We start from the raw sequence: 13,643 nt of genomic DNA, 5'->3' as shown, positions 1-13,643 counted from the left end.
TTTAGGTGGCCTTGGAGAAGTTGCCTAGCATCTCTGAGCCTCAGGTTCCTCAGTTATAAAACGGAGTGAAAACTTGTGTTGTAGGTTATTGTGAAGAATGGAGATAGTGACATAAAGTATCTATACAGGGATGCTGCCTATTAGATGGTTGGTAAATTATAGCTATTATTATTATTACTTTTATTTGCTATTACATCCGGAAATGTCATTTATAAATATATGTTGTGTGACTATAATGTGATTCTATGTAATCTGTTTTGTGAGTTCTAATGCTAATCCTATATTAAAACTGCATATCAAGTAGTAGATATAGAACAAGATTTTTAAAATCTAATTGATCCACAAGATAAAGTAGAATTTTATAATACCATTACCATTAATTCTTATTTTGGTGACATTAGGTTTGTTATCGATCATACTCTAAATATGAAAAATGAAACTTGGGAAATCTTTGAGGGAGCAGATGTATAAACCAAAGATGAACATTCATTTTGTTATATGTAATAAAGTGGCATTTAGTGCACCCTTATGGCATGAAAACATTAATGCAGCCTCCAAAGTATTAAATATGAAAGAAGCTTGTGTTAAGGTAAAATTGTCTTTTTAAATGTCCTTTAAAAATAAGATAATGACAGCAAAAACAAATAAAAACCTGCCCCCAAAAACCAGTTTAGCAATTTGCTCTAAGAAAATAACTTTTAAAGACAAGAGAAGAAACTTATGGAGAGCTCAAAAGTTCATAGATTTTTAAAATGTGAAATGAATTCTGGCTATCTAAGAAAATCCACTTGGGTTTTCTTACGTTATTGAACAGAGATAGGACAAAGTAAAGGAGAAATTTTAGCTAGAGCCTGAGGGGAAAGTCTAAGTGTGTTCTTTTACTTCTGTGAGAAAAGTTTGGCAGAAGACTAGTGGGGGAGAGACTTTCAAGGAGATTTTGGTAGGTTTCTTATCTGCCTACCACAGTAATTAAGTGGGGAAGGTAGTATTTGTCAGGTGAGACTGTTGAAATGGAAACTTGACTAGTACTTAATGGAAATGTATGTCTACAGTGCATTCTAGCACAAGAAATTGGTTGCTTCTGGGGAGAAGAACTGGATAACTGGTAAAACAAAAGTGAGAAGTAGCCTTTTCACTGTACAAGCTTTTGTATCTTGAATTTTGTTTTTATTTATTTATTTATTTATTTATTTATTTATTTATTTATGGATGTGTTGGGTCTTCATTGCTGCGTGCGGGGCTTCTCTAGTTGCGGCGAGCAGGGGCTACTCTTCGTTGTGGTGTGCGGGCTTCTCTTGTTGTGGAGCACGGGCTTTAGGCGTGCGGGCTTCAGTAGTTGTGGCATGCGAGCTCAGTAGTTGTGGCTCATGGGCTGTAGAGCGCAGGCTCAGTAGTTGTGGTGCACGGGCTTAGTTGCTGTGGCATGTCCATTCTAAATGTCATTGTTTGCATCTACTAACCCCAAACTCCCAGTTCATCCCGTAAATTTTGTATGGTTGTGTTTTCATTGTCATTTGTCTCAAGGTATTTTTAAATTTCTGCTTTGATTTCCTCATTGGCCCATTGGTTTTTTAGTAGCATGTTGTTTAGTCTCCATGTAATTGTTTTTTTCTCATTTCTTTTCCTGTGGTTGATTTCTAGTTTCATGCCATTGTAGTCAGAGAAGATGCTTGAAATAATTTCTGTACTCTTAAATTTGTTGAGGTGAGTTTTGTGCCCTAGTATGTGGTCAGTCCTAGAGAGTGTTCCACGTGCGCTTGAAAAGAATGTGTATTCTGGGTTTTTTGGATGTAAACAATGTCCTGAAAATATCAATTAAGTCAAACTTGTTCTATTGTAGCATTTAGGATCTCTGTTGCCTTATTGATTTTCTGTGTAGAAGATCTGTGCATTGATGTGAGTGGGGTGTTAAAGTCTCCTACTATTATTGTATTCCCATCAATTTCTTCCTTTATGTCTGTTAGTAGTTGTTTTATGTATTTGGGTGCTTCTATATTAGGTGCATATATGTTGACAAGTGTAAAAATCCTCTTCTTGTATTGATCCTTTTATCATTATATAGTGTCCTTCTTTATCTTTCTTGATGGCCTTTGTTTTAAAGTCTGTTTTGTCTGATATGAGTATTACAACTCCTGCTTTCTTGTCATTTCCGTTTGCATGAAACATCTTTTTCCATCCCCTCACTTTCAATCTATGTGTGTCCTTTGCCCTAAGGTGGGTCTCTTGTAGGCAGTGTATTGTTGTCCCTTGTTTTTTAATCCAGTCTGCCACTCTGTGTCTTTCGATTGGAGCATTCAGTCCATTGACATCTAAGGTAATTATTCATACATATGTATTCATTGCCATTTTAAACCTTGTTTTCCAGTTGATTCTATGTTTCTTCTTTGTTCCTTTCTTTTTCCTTTAGTGGTTTGATGATTTCCTTTTATTTTATGCTTGTGTTTTCTTCTTTTTGGTTTTTGTGAATCTGTTGTATGTTTTTGATTTGTGGTTGCCCTGTTTTTCAAGTATGTTAAATTAACCCCTTCCTATATTTGCTTGCTTTAGACTGATAGTCGTATAGGCTCAAACACATTCTAAAGAAAAAAAAATCTACATTTTCTTACTCTCCTTCCCCACATTTTGTGATTTTGATTTCCTTTTTTACAACTTTATGTTTATCCTTTTGCCGTTCCTTGTGTTTATCGTTGCTTTCACAAATAGGCTTTTTTAAAAAAAATCTGTATATTGGCTTAAGTGATTTACTTTCCTACTGTGATTTCCTTCTTCCTATATCTTCTTGCTTCTTTTCTGTTTAGAGAAGACTTTTCAATATTCCTTTTAGGATAGGTTTAATATTGCTGTATTCTTTTAGTTTTTGCTTGTCTGAGAAATTCTTTATTTCTCCTCCTATTCTAAATGATAATCTTTCTGGGTAGAGTATTCTAGGTTGCACATTTTTCCCTTTCAAGACTTTGAATGTATTTTGCCACTCCCTCCTGGCCTGCAGTGTTTCTGTAGATAAATTAGCTGATAGCTTTATGAGGGTTCCCTTGTAATTAACTCTTTGTTTTTCTCTTGCTGCCTTTAGAATCCTCTCTTTAACTTTTGCCATTTTTATTATGATATGTCTTTCTTGGTGTAGCTCTGTTTGGGTTATCTTGTTTGGGACCCTCTGTGCTTCCGGTATCTGGATATCTGTTTCCTTCTTTAGGTTTGGGAAGTTTTCAGCCATAATTTCTTCAAATACATTTTCAATCCCCTTTTCTCTTTCTTCTTCTTCTGGAATTCCTATTATGCATAGATTGGCATGCTTTATACTATCCCATAGGTCTCTTATATTACTTTCATTTTTTTTTTTTTTTGGCTTTCTGTCTGCTGTTTTGATTGGGTAATTTCCATTATTCTATCTTCCAAATCACTTACTCTTTCTTCTGCATTATTCATCCTGCTATTCTTTGCTTTTAGCTTAGCTTTCATCTCGGCAAATGAATTTTCTAATTTTTCTTGGCTCCACCTTATAGTTTTTAGCTCCTTTTTACAGTACTCTGCCTTTCTGTGATAGCCTTTCTTAATTCCTTCAGTATTTTCATTACCTCCTTTTTGAACTTGGTGTCTGTTAGACTGAAGAGGTCTGTTTCATTGTTTGTTCTTTCAGGGGAATACTCTTGGTCTTTTAACTGGGAGTGCTTTCTCTCCTTCTTCATTTTGCTTATATTTCTTTTACTCTGTGAGTTTAGGTGAAAAATTATCTACCCTAGTCTTGGAGGGCTATTTATATGTGGGAGCATCCCTGCATAGCTTGTGTGGATTTAATATTTTTTTGGCACGAGGGCTTTTTTTAGTTTGGATGCTTGCCATCTCTTTCCTCAGCATGTGCTCACTGTTAGCCCCTTGATAGGGGGTGTGCAGGTGTATGGCCCGTGTGTGCTCCTGGGAAGGTGGGGACAGTGGATGGCACCGGTCGAGGGATTCTTGGCAGCAGTGGCAGCAGGCCACGCACGCTCCCAGGAAGGTGGGGGCAGTGACCGGTGCCTGCTCATAGGACCCTCAGCAGCAGCAGCGGTCCGTGCCTGCCTCTAGAGTCCCAGATGGCAGTGGTGGCTCTCGCCTACCCCTGGGGGTCATGTAGGCAGTGCCCTGCCACTGGCTAGTGTGTGAGCAGAGAAAGAAGCTCCTATGGCGGTCCCACCCCTCTTCTTGTGTGCCACCCAGCAATGGCACCCTGCCTCTCTGGCGGGCCCAGGCCTTCTCCCATAGCACACCCTAGCCCCCTCAGGCTGTCTCCACGCAGCCAACCCCAGTCCTCTCCCCAGGGTCTGACCTCTGAAGCCCGAGCCTCAGCTCCCAGCCCCCACCCGCCCCGGCGAACGAGCGTCTCAGGCTGGGGAATGTCGGGCAGCAGCACGACCTTCGGTGCAGGTCTCTCTCCACTCTACCCTCCACAGACCGGTTGCTGCGCTCTCTTCTGAGGCTCTGAAGTCCCCCTCCCATCCCAGCTGATCTCCCCGCCAGTGAGGGGACCTCCCAGTGTGCAGAAACCTTTCTTTTTTCACTGGTCCTTCCCAGTGGTGCAGGTCCCATCCTGATTCCTTTCTCTCTTTATTTTTCTTTTTTCTTTTGTCCTTCCCAGTTACGTGGAGATTTTCTTGCCCTTTTGGAAGTCTGAGGTCTTCTGCCAGCATTCAGTAGATGTTCTGTGAGAATCGTTCCACATGTAGATATATTTTGATTTAAACATTTTGATATATATTTTCCGTAACATATTCCACAAGATGTTACGGAAAAACCCGAATGAACTTTTTGGCCAATCGCATATTTGTGGGAGAAGGTGAGCTCCACATCCTACTCCTCCAGTTTGATCCGATCTCAGCACATTTTTTTTAAGAGGCTAGGGATGTTTCTAAACATCCTACAGTTCACGGGTCAGCCCTCCACGACACAGATCTGTCTGGCCTAAAATGTCAATACTGCTGACATTGAGAGACCTTGCTCTATGGTATTTCCCCCACAGAAACATGAAGAAAATGATGGAAATAATGCTGTATGTTGGTCTGAAAGATTGGCTTAATCATTAGCTAAGTGACTTGCTCGCCTATTAAGGTTAATGTCAAATAGGTGGGATTCAAATTCATGCTTAGCAAAATTGCGCATGACTTCATGACTCCATGACTTGGTATTTCAGGAATGCTTGAGAATTTTAAAGTCATGCATGCAAAAATCTGCTGTACTTTCTTTTCTGTGTCTGTAAGTAAATAACCTTCTTTCTCTCTCTTCTTTCTCTCTCTCCTCAACACACAATATTTAACACAGATAGAGTGCCCTGCACTGTATGCTCAACTGGTGCTCACTGCATTGTGAAGACTTTCCCATCCCAACTAGGTTCTCATTTAGAGAGGGTTAAAAATGACTGTCGTAGACTCAGAAGGATTAATATTCTAATAACTAAAGGAAGTTGCTCTGGATAGGAAGTGAAAATAAAAACAAATTAAGGTGAAAAACTTAGAATCAGACTGCCAAACATGCTAATTAATTGTGGAGGTGGGAGTATCTTCTCGGGAGGAATTGAGTAATTTTTAAGTCTAGTTGACTCTAACAGAATAAGTATCTCCAGCACAATTGTGCATAACTTTTGTATCTCAAGACAGCAGATAGTTGGCACTCTTTATGCAGCTGTCTGAGCATTTTTCTGCAGGAAGAGACATGGTAGGGGGACCATCCCAAATGTAAAAGCTGAGGAGAAAACTTAAATCCCTCAGGGATGATTCATTCTGCTATTGGAGAGGTGAAGTTTGAGAACTGCTAATCATATTTCTTTATACTTTTAATATGCAACAGCACAAAGAAAAGAAATAATCAGAAAACAACAACTGATAGATCATTCAACTGATTTTCATCTAAGAATGATGCTTCCAAATTAGAGACAAGGTTATTTAAGAGGAGGAGGAGAGGTACTATCAGTAAAGATTAATGAGAAGATTGGTTGTGGTGGTGTGGGTACCATGACAGCCCCTACTGCTGTGAAGAGGTTCAGTTTGGGGACTTAAGACAAATGCACTGGATCAAGTCTAATTTCATTTAGAGACTATATCGGTGGCCTAGTTTTGTTACAGTCCCATAGTTTTTGAAAATGTTCAAGTTTGGCAGCAGTTCAAACTAAATACTTAAAACATGTTTGTTTAATACATGTTTAATACAGAACTTAGATTAAAAATAAACTCAATATTTCAGTTTAATTCAGGGCTTAGCAAATTCTTCAAGTATATTTGGTGTTATGGGACATAGTGTTTTGTTTTTTGAGATGCTATTTCAAGGGGATTCTGATTCTGGTTCCTGATTCAAACAGTTAGGTATGAACATTCTGTAGGCAGGACAGTCTCAGAATTAAAGCTATGTTGCAATCTTAGAAGAAATACTGGCCAGAGGTTTCCAAATTTGGTAAAACAAACAAACAAACAAAAAAAACATTGATGTACAGATCCAGAAAGGTCAACAACCCCTAACAGATAAATACAAAGAAAACTACCTGTATACAATAGCATAGTCAATTTGCTGAAAACAAGAAAATCTTGAAAGCAACAAGACAAAAATTACATTTCTTACAGGGGAACAATGATATGAATGATAACTAACTCACTGTCTGACAGTGGAGGCCAGAAGACAATGGAGCATCTTTAATGTGCTCAAAGGGGGAAAAAAAACCTCCTGTTAACCTAGAATTTTTTATCTGTGAAAATATCTTTCAAAACTAAAGTTGAAGAGAAAAGCTAAGCAAATTATCACCATCAGGTATATACTACAAAAAAATGCTAAGGCAGATTCTTCAAACTGAAGAGAAATGATACCTGTTGGGAACTTAGATCTACAGGAAGGAGTGACTAGAAATGGTAAAATATATGCATATATATAAAAGAAAGAATGTCTTTAAAAAATAGACCTTATTTTTTAGAACAGTTTTAGCTCTAACAGCAAAATTGAGCAGAAGGTACAGAAGTTTCCCATATACCTCTCTTCCCCTATACATGCATAGCGTCCCCGTTATCAACATCCCCTACCACACTTCAGTGGTACGTTTTTTATAATTGATGAACCTCCACTGACACACTGTTACCACCCAAAGTCCATAGTTTACATTAGGGTTCAGCTTGGTGGTGTAAGTTCTCTGGGTTTGGACAAATGTATAATGACATGTATCTACCATTATAGTATCACACAGAGTCATTTCACTGCCCCCCAAGTCTTCTCCTCTACCTATTCATCCCTTACCCCCAACAGTCTCCTGGCAATCAGTGATGTTTTCACCATTTCCATAGATTTTTGCCTTTTCCAGAATGTCATATAGTTGGAATCATATTATGTAGCCTCTTCAGATTTGCTTCTTTCATTTAGTAATACGCATTTCAGTTTCCTTCATGTATTTTCATAGCTTGATAGTCATTTCTTTTTTTCACTGAATGATATTCCATTGTGTGGATGTATGATAGTTTATTTCTCCATTCCCTTACTGAAGGATATTTTGGTTGCTTCCAAGTTTTGGCAATTATGAATAAAGCTGCTATAAACATTCGTTTTGCAGATTTTTGTGTGACATAAGTTTTCCGCTCGTTTAGGTAAACCAAGGAGCATGATTGCTAGATCGTATGGTAAGAGCATGTTTACTTTTGCAATAAACTGCCAAACTGTCTTCCAAAGTGGCTGTATCATTTTGTATTCCCCGCAACAGTGAATGAGAGTTCCTGTTGCTCCACATCCTTGCCAGCATTTAGTGTTGTCAGTGTTGCTGGATTTTGGCCATTCTAATAGGTGTGTAGCAGTATCTCGTTGTTTTAATTCGCATTTCCTTGATGACATATAATGTGGAGTATCTTTTCATATGCTTATTTGCTATCTTTATATCATCTTTGGTGAGGTGTAAAGGTCTTTAGCCCATTTTTATTTATTTATTTTTAAATAAATTTATTTTTTTTTCATTTTTAGCTGTGTTGGGTCTTTGTTGCTGCGTGTGGGCTTTCTCTAGTTGCGGCGAGCGGGAGCTACTCTTCGTTGTGGTGCGCAGCCTTCTCATAGCAGTGGCTTCTCTTGTTGCAGAGCATGGGCTCTAGGTGCACAGGCTTCAGTTGTTGTGGCGCTCAGGCTCAGTAGTTGTGGCTCGCGGGCTCTAGAGTGCAGGCTCAGTAGTTGTGGCGCACGGGCTTCGTTGCTCCACGGCACGTGGGATCTCCCCGGACCAGGGCTCGAACCCATGTCCCCTGCATTGGCAGGCGGATTCTTAACCGCTGTGCCACCGGGGAAGCCCTTTAGCCCATTTTTAAATCGGGTTTTTTATTGTTGAGTTTTAAGCTCAGGGGTCAAACAAGAAATCCTAAGGGAAATTAGAAAATGTTTTGAACTGGATAATAAATATTGCAGTATATCAGACTTTCCTGGTGGTGCAGTGGTTAAGAATCCACCTGCCAATGCAGGGGACACGGGTTCGAGCCCTGGTCGGGGAAGATGCCATGTGCTGCGGAGCAACTAAGCCTGTGCACCACAACTACTGATCCTGCGCTCTAGAGCCTGCGAGCCACAACTACTGAAGTCCGTGCACCGAGAGCCCCTGCTCCGCAACAAGAGAAGCCACTGCAGTGAGAAGCCTGCGCACCGCAACAAAGAGTAGCCCCTGCTCACCACAGCTAGAGAAAGCCTGCACGCAGCAACGAAGACCCAATGCAGTCAAAAATAAATAAATAAATAAATAAATTTAAATTAAAAATATTACAGTATATCAAAATTTGTGGGTGTAGATTAAGCAGTGCTTATGGGGAAATTTATAGCTTTAAATACTTACGTGAAAAAAGAGAAATTTAGAGTCAAGGATCCATTTCCACTTTAGTAAACAGGAAAAAGAAAATTAAGCCCAAAGTAAGTAGAAGGGAGGAACAATAGAGTGGAAATCAATGAAATATAAGAGTAGATTAAACAGTAGAGAAAATTAATCGAGGCAAGTTATTTCTTTAAAATAATAAAATTGACAAGCTCCTGCAGAACAAGAAAAAGGGAACACAGTATTTACCAATATAGGATAACAAAGAGGATATCATCTTGACCTTACAGCCATTAAAAGAATAAAAGGAGAATATTAGGCCAGTAAATTTGACAGTCAATTTAGATGAAATGGACAAACTCCTTGAAAAACACCACTTACCAAAATTGACAGAAAAAAATAGAAAATCTCAATAGCTCTATATTAAAGAAATTGAATTCATTATCAAACACTTCCTATAAAAATAACTTCCTACAAAGTTGGCTGCACTTTTGAATTCTATCAAACTTTTAAGATCCTATATAAACTTTTTCAGAAAATAGAGGAGCCATGGGACTTCCTAGATTATTTAATAAGGTCAGCATAATCCTGATATCAAAACCTGAGAAAGACATTATAAGAAAATTCAGATCAGTATCCCTCATGAATTATAGACATAAAAATTTTTTTTTCTTTTTTTTTTAATCAGTCATCAATTTTATACACATCACTGTATACATGTCAATACCAATCGCCCAATTCAGCACACCACCATCCCCACCCCACCGCAGTTTCCCCCCCTTGGTGTCCATACGTTTGTTCTCTACATCTGTGTCTCAACTTCTGCCCTGCAAACCGGTTCATCTGTACCATTTTTCTAGGTTCCACATATATGCATTAATATACGATATTTGTTTTTCTCTTTCTGACTTACTTCACGTTGTATGACAGTCTCTAGATCCATCCACGTCTCAACAAATGACTCAATTTCGTTCCTTTTTATGGCTGAGTAATATCCCATTGTATATATGTACCACAACTTCTTTATCCATTCGTCTGTCGATGGGCATTTAGGCTGCTTCCATGACCTGGCTATTGTAAATAGTGCTGCAACGAACATTGGGGTGCATGTGTCTTTTTGAATTACGGTTTTCTCTGGGTATATGCCCAGTAGTGGGATTGCTGGATCGTATGGTAATTCTATTTTTAGTTTTTTAAGGAACCTCCATATTGTTCTCCATAGTGGCTGTGTCAATTTACATTCCCACCAACAGTCCAAGAGGGTTCCCTTTTCTCCACACCCTCTCCAGCATTTGTTGTTTGTAGATTTTCTGATGATGCCCATTCTAACTGGTGTGAGGTGATACCTGATTGTAGTTTTGATTTGCATTTCTCTAATAATTAGTGATGTTGAGCATCTTTTCATGTGCTTCTTGGCCATCTGTATGTCTTCTTTGGAGAAATGTCTATTTAGGTCTTCTGCCCATTTTTGGATTGGGTTGTTTGTTTCTTTAATATTGAGCTGAATGAGCTATTTATATATTTTGGAGATTAATCCTTTGTCCGTTTTTTCGTTTGCAAATATTTTCTCCCATTCTGAGGGTTGTCTTTTCGTCTTGTTTATGGTTTCCTTTGCTGTGCAAAAGCTTTGAAGTTTCATTAGGTCCCATTTGTTTATTTTTGTTTTTATTTCCATTACTCTAAGAGGTGGATCAAAAAAGATCTTGCTGTGATTTATGTCAAAGAGTGTTTTTCCTATGTTTTCCTCTAAGAGTTTTATAGGGTCCAGTCTTACATTTAGGTCTCGAATCCATTTTGAGTTTATTTTTGTGTATGGTGTTAGGGAGTATTCAAATTTCATTCTTTTACATGTAGCTGTCCAGTTTTCCCAGCACCACTTATTGAAGAGACTGTCTTTTCTCCATTGTATATCTTTGCCTCCTTTGTCATAGATTAGTTGACCATAGGTGCGTGGGTTTATCTCTGGGCTTTCTATCTTGTTCCATTGATCTATGTTTCTGTTTTTGTGCCAGTACCATATTGTCTTGATTACTGTAGCTTTGTAGTATAGTCTGAAGTCAGGGAGTCTGATTCCTCCAGCTCTGTTTTTTTCCCTCAAGATTGCTTTGGCTATTCGGGGTCTTTTGTGTCTCCATACAAATTTTAAGATGATTTGTTCTAGTTCCGTAAAAAATGCCATTGGTAACTTGATAGGGATTGCATTGAATCTGTAGATTGCTTTGGGTAGCATAGTCATTTTCACAGTATTGATTCTTCCAGTCCAAGAACATGGTATATCTCTCCATCTGTTGGTATCATCTTTAATTTCTTTCATCAGTGTCTTATAGTTTTCTGCATACAGGTCTTTTGTCTCCCTAGGTAGGTTTATTCCTAGGTATTTTATTCTTTTTGTTGCAGTGGTAAATGGGAGTGTTTCCATAATTTCTCTTTCAGATTTTTCATCATTAGTGTATAGGAATGCAAGAGATTTCTGTGCATTAACTTTGTATCCTGCAACTTTACCAAATTCATTGATTAGCTCTAGTAGTTTTCTGGTGGCATTTTTAGGATTCTCTATGTATAGTATCATGTCATCTGCAAACTGTGACAGTTTTACTTCTTCTTTTCCAATTTGTATTCCTTTTATTTCTTTTTCTTCTCTGATTGCTGTGGCTAGGACTTCCAAAACTATGTTGAATAATAGTGGTGAGAGTGGACATCCTTGTCTCGTTCCTGATCTTAGAGGAAATGCTTTCAGTTTTTCACCGTTGAGAATGATGTTTGCTGTGGGTTTGTAGTATATAGCCTTTATTATGTTGAGGTAGGTTCCCTCTATGCCCACTTTCTGGAGAGTTTTTATCATAAATGGGTGTTGAATTTTGTCAAAAGCTTTTTCTGCATCTATTGAGATGATCATATGGTTTTTATTCTTCGTTAATATGGTGTATCACATTGATTGATTTGCGTATATTGAAGAATCCTTGCATCCCTGGGATAAATCCCACTTGATCGTGGTGTATGATCCTTTTAATGTGTTGTTGGATTCTGTTTGCTAGTATTTTGTTGAGGATTTTTGCATCTATATTCATCAGTGATATTGGTCTGTAATTTTCTTTTTTTGTAGTATCTTTGTCTGGTTTTGGTATCAGGGTGATGGTGGCTTCATAGAATGAGTTTGGGAGTGTTCCTTCCTCTGCAGTTTTTTGGAAGAGTTTGAGAAGGATGGGTATTAGCGCTTCTCTAAATGTTTGATAGAATTCACCTGTGCAGCCATCTGGTCCTGGACTTGTTTGTTGGAAGATTTTTAATCACAGTTTCAATTTCATCACTTGTGATTGGTCTGTTCATATTTTCTGTTTCTTCCTGGTTCAGTCTTGGAAGGTTATACCTTTCTAGGAATTTGTCCATTTCTTCCAGGTTGTCCATTTTATTGGCATAGAGTTGCTTGTAGTAGTCTCTTAGGATGCTTTGTATTTCTGCGGTGTCTGCTGTAACTTCTCCTTTTTCATTTCTAATTTTATTGATTTGAGTCCTCTCCCTCTTTTTCTTGATGAGTCTGGCTAATGGTTTATCAATTTTGTTTATCTTCTCAAAGAACCAGCTTTTAGTTTTATTGATCTTTGCTATTGTTTTCTTTGTTTCTATTTCATTTATTTCTGCTCTGATCTTTAGGATTTCTTTCCTTCTGCTAACTTTGGGTTTTGTTTGTTCTTCTTTCTCTAGTTGCTTTAGGTGTAAGGTTAGATTGTTTACTGGAGATTTTTCTTGTTTCTTTAGGTAGACTTGTATAGCTATAAACTTCCCTCTTAGAACTGCTTTTGCTGCATCCCATAGGTTTTGGATCGTCGTGTTTTCATTGTCATTTGTCTCTAGGTATTTTTTTATTTCCTCTTTGATTTCTTCAGTGATCTCTTAGTTATTTAGCAACGTATTGTTTAGTCTCTGTGTGTTTGTGTTTTTTACGTTTTTTTCCCTGTAATTCATTTCTAATCTCATAGCATTGTGGTCAGAAGAGATGCTTGATATTATTTCAATTTTCTTAAATTTACTGAGGCTTGATTTGTGTTCCTAGATTATTTAATAAGGTCAGCATAATCCTGATATCAAAACCTGAGAAAGACATTATAAGAAAATTCAGATCAGTATCCCTCACGAATTATAGACATAAAAATTTTAAACAAAAAATTAGCAAATCATATCAAGCAATATACAAAAACAGATAATATGTCATAACCAAGTGGGTTTATCTCAGGAATTCAAGATTGATTTAACATTCGAAAATCAATTAGTGTGATTCACGTATTAACAGAGTAAAGGGGAAAATCAGATGGTACAGATGAACCGGTTTGCAAGGCAGAAATAGAGACACAGATGTAGAGAACAAACTTATGGCCACCAAGGGGGGAAGGGGGGGTGGGATGAATTGGGATATTGGGATTGACATATATACACTAATATGTATAAAATAGATAACTAATGAGAACCTGCTCTATAGCACAGGGAACTCTACTTCACTTCCCTGTACAGTAGAAACTAACACAACATTGTAAAACAGCTATACCCCAATTAAGGAAAAAGGCGGGGGAGGGGGGCAAGAACCAACACAATCATCTCAATAGATATTAAAAAAGCATTTGACAAAATGCAACAACTAGTTATGGTAAAACCTTTAGCAAACTTGGAATAGAAAGGAAATTCCTCAGTCTGATAAAGACCACCTGTGAAAAACCTATAGCTAACATAAAATTTGTGCTTTTCTCCAAAGATTGGTAACAAGGTAAGGACATCCACTTTCACCACTTCTCTGTGTACTGGATGTAATAGCCAGTGCAATGAAACAAGAAATATAAATAAAGGCACAAGATTGTCTTTATTTACAGAC

General features: G+C 37.9%; 1 protein-coding gene across 2 annotated transcripts in view; it reads left to right on the top strand.

Moving 5' to 3' along the window:
• Positions 1-13,643, top strand: part of GNE (glucosamine (UDP-N-acetyl)-2-epimerase/N-acetylmannosamine kinase) — a 40,367-nt gene that overhangs the window by 5,574 nt on the left and 21,150 nt on the right. The gene's annotated exons all lie outside the window — the stretch shown is intronic.

This window comes from Balaenoptera ricei, chromosome 6, assembly GCF_028023285.1.
Source record: "Balaenoptera ricei isolate mBalRic1 chromosome 6, mBalRic1.hap2, whole genome shotgun sequence".
Lineage (NCBI taxonomy): Eukaryota > Metazoa > Chordata > Mammalia > Artiodactyla > Balaenopteridae > Balaenoptera > Balaenoptera ricei.
The sequence above is the reverse complement of the archived record's forward strand: the minus strand, read 5'-3'. Positions and strand labels throughout refer to the sequence as shown.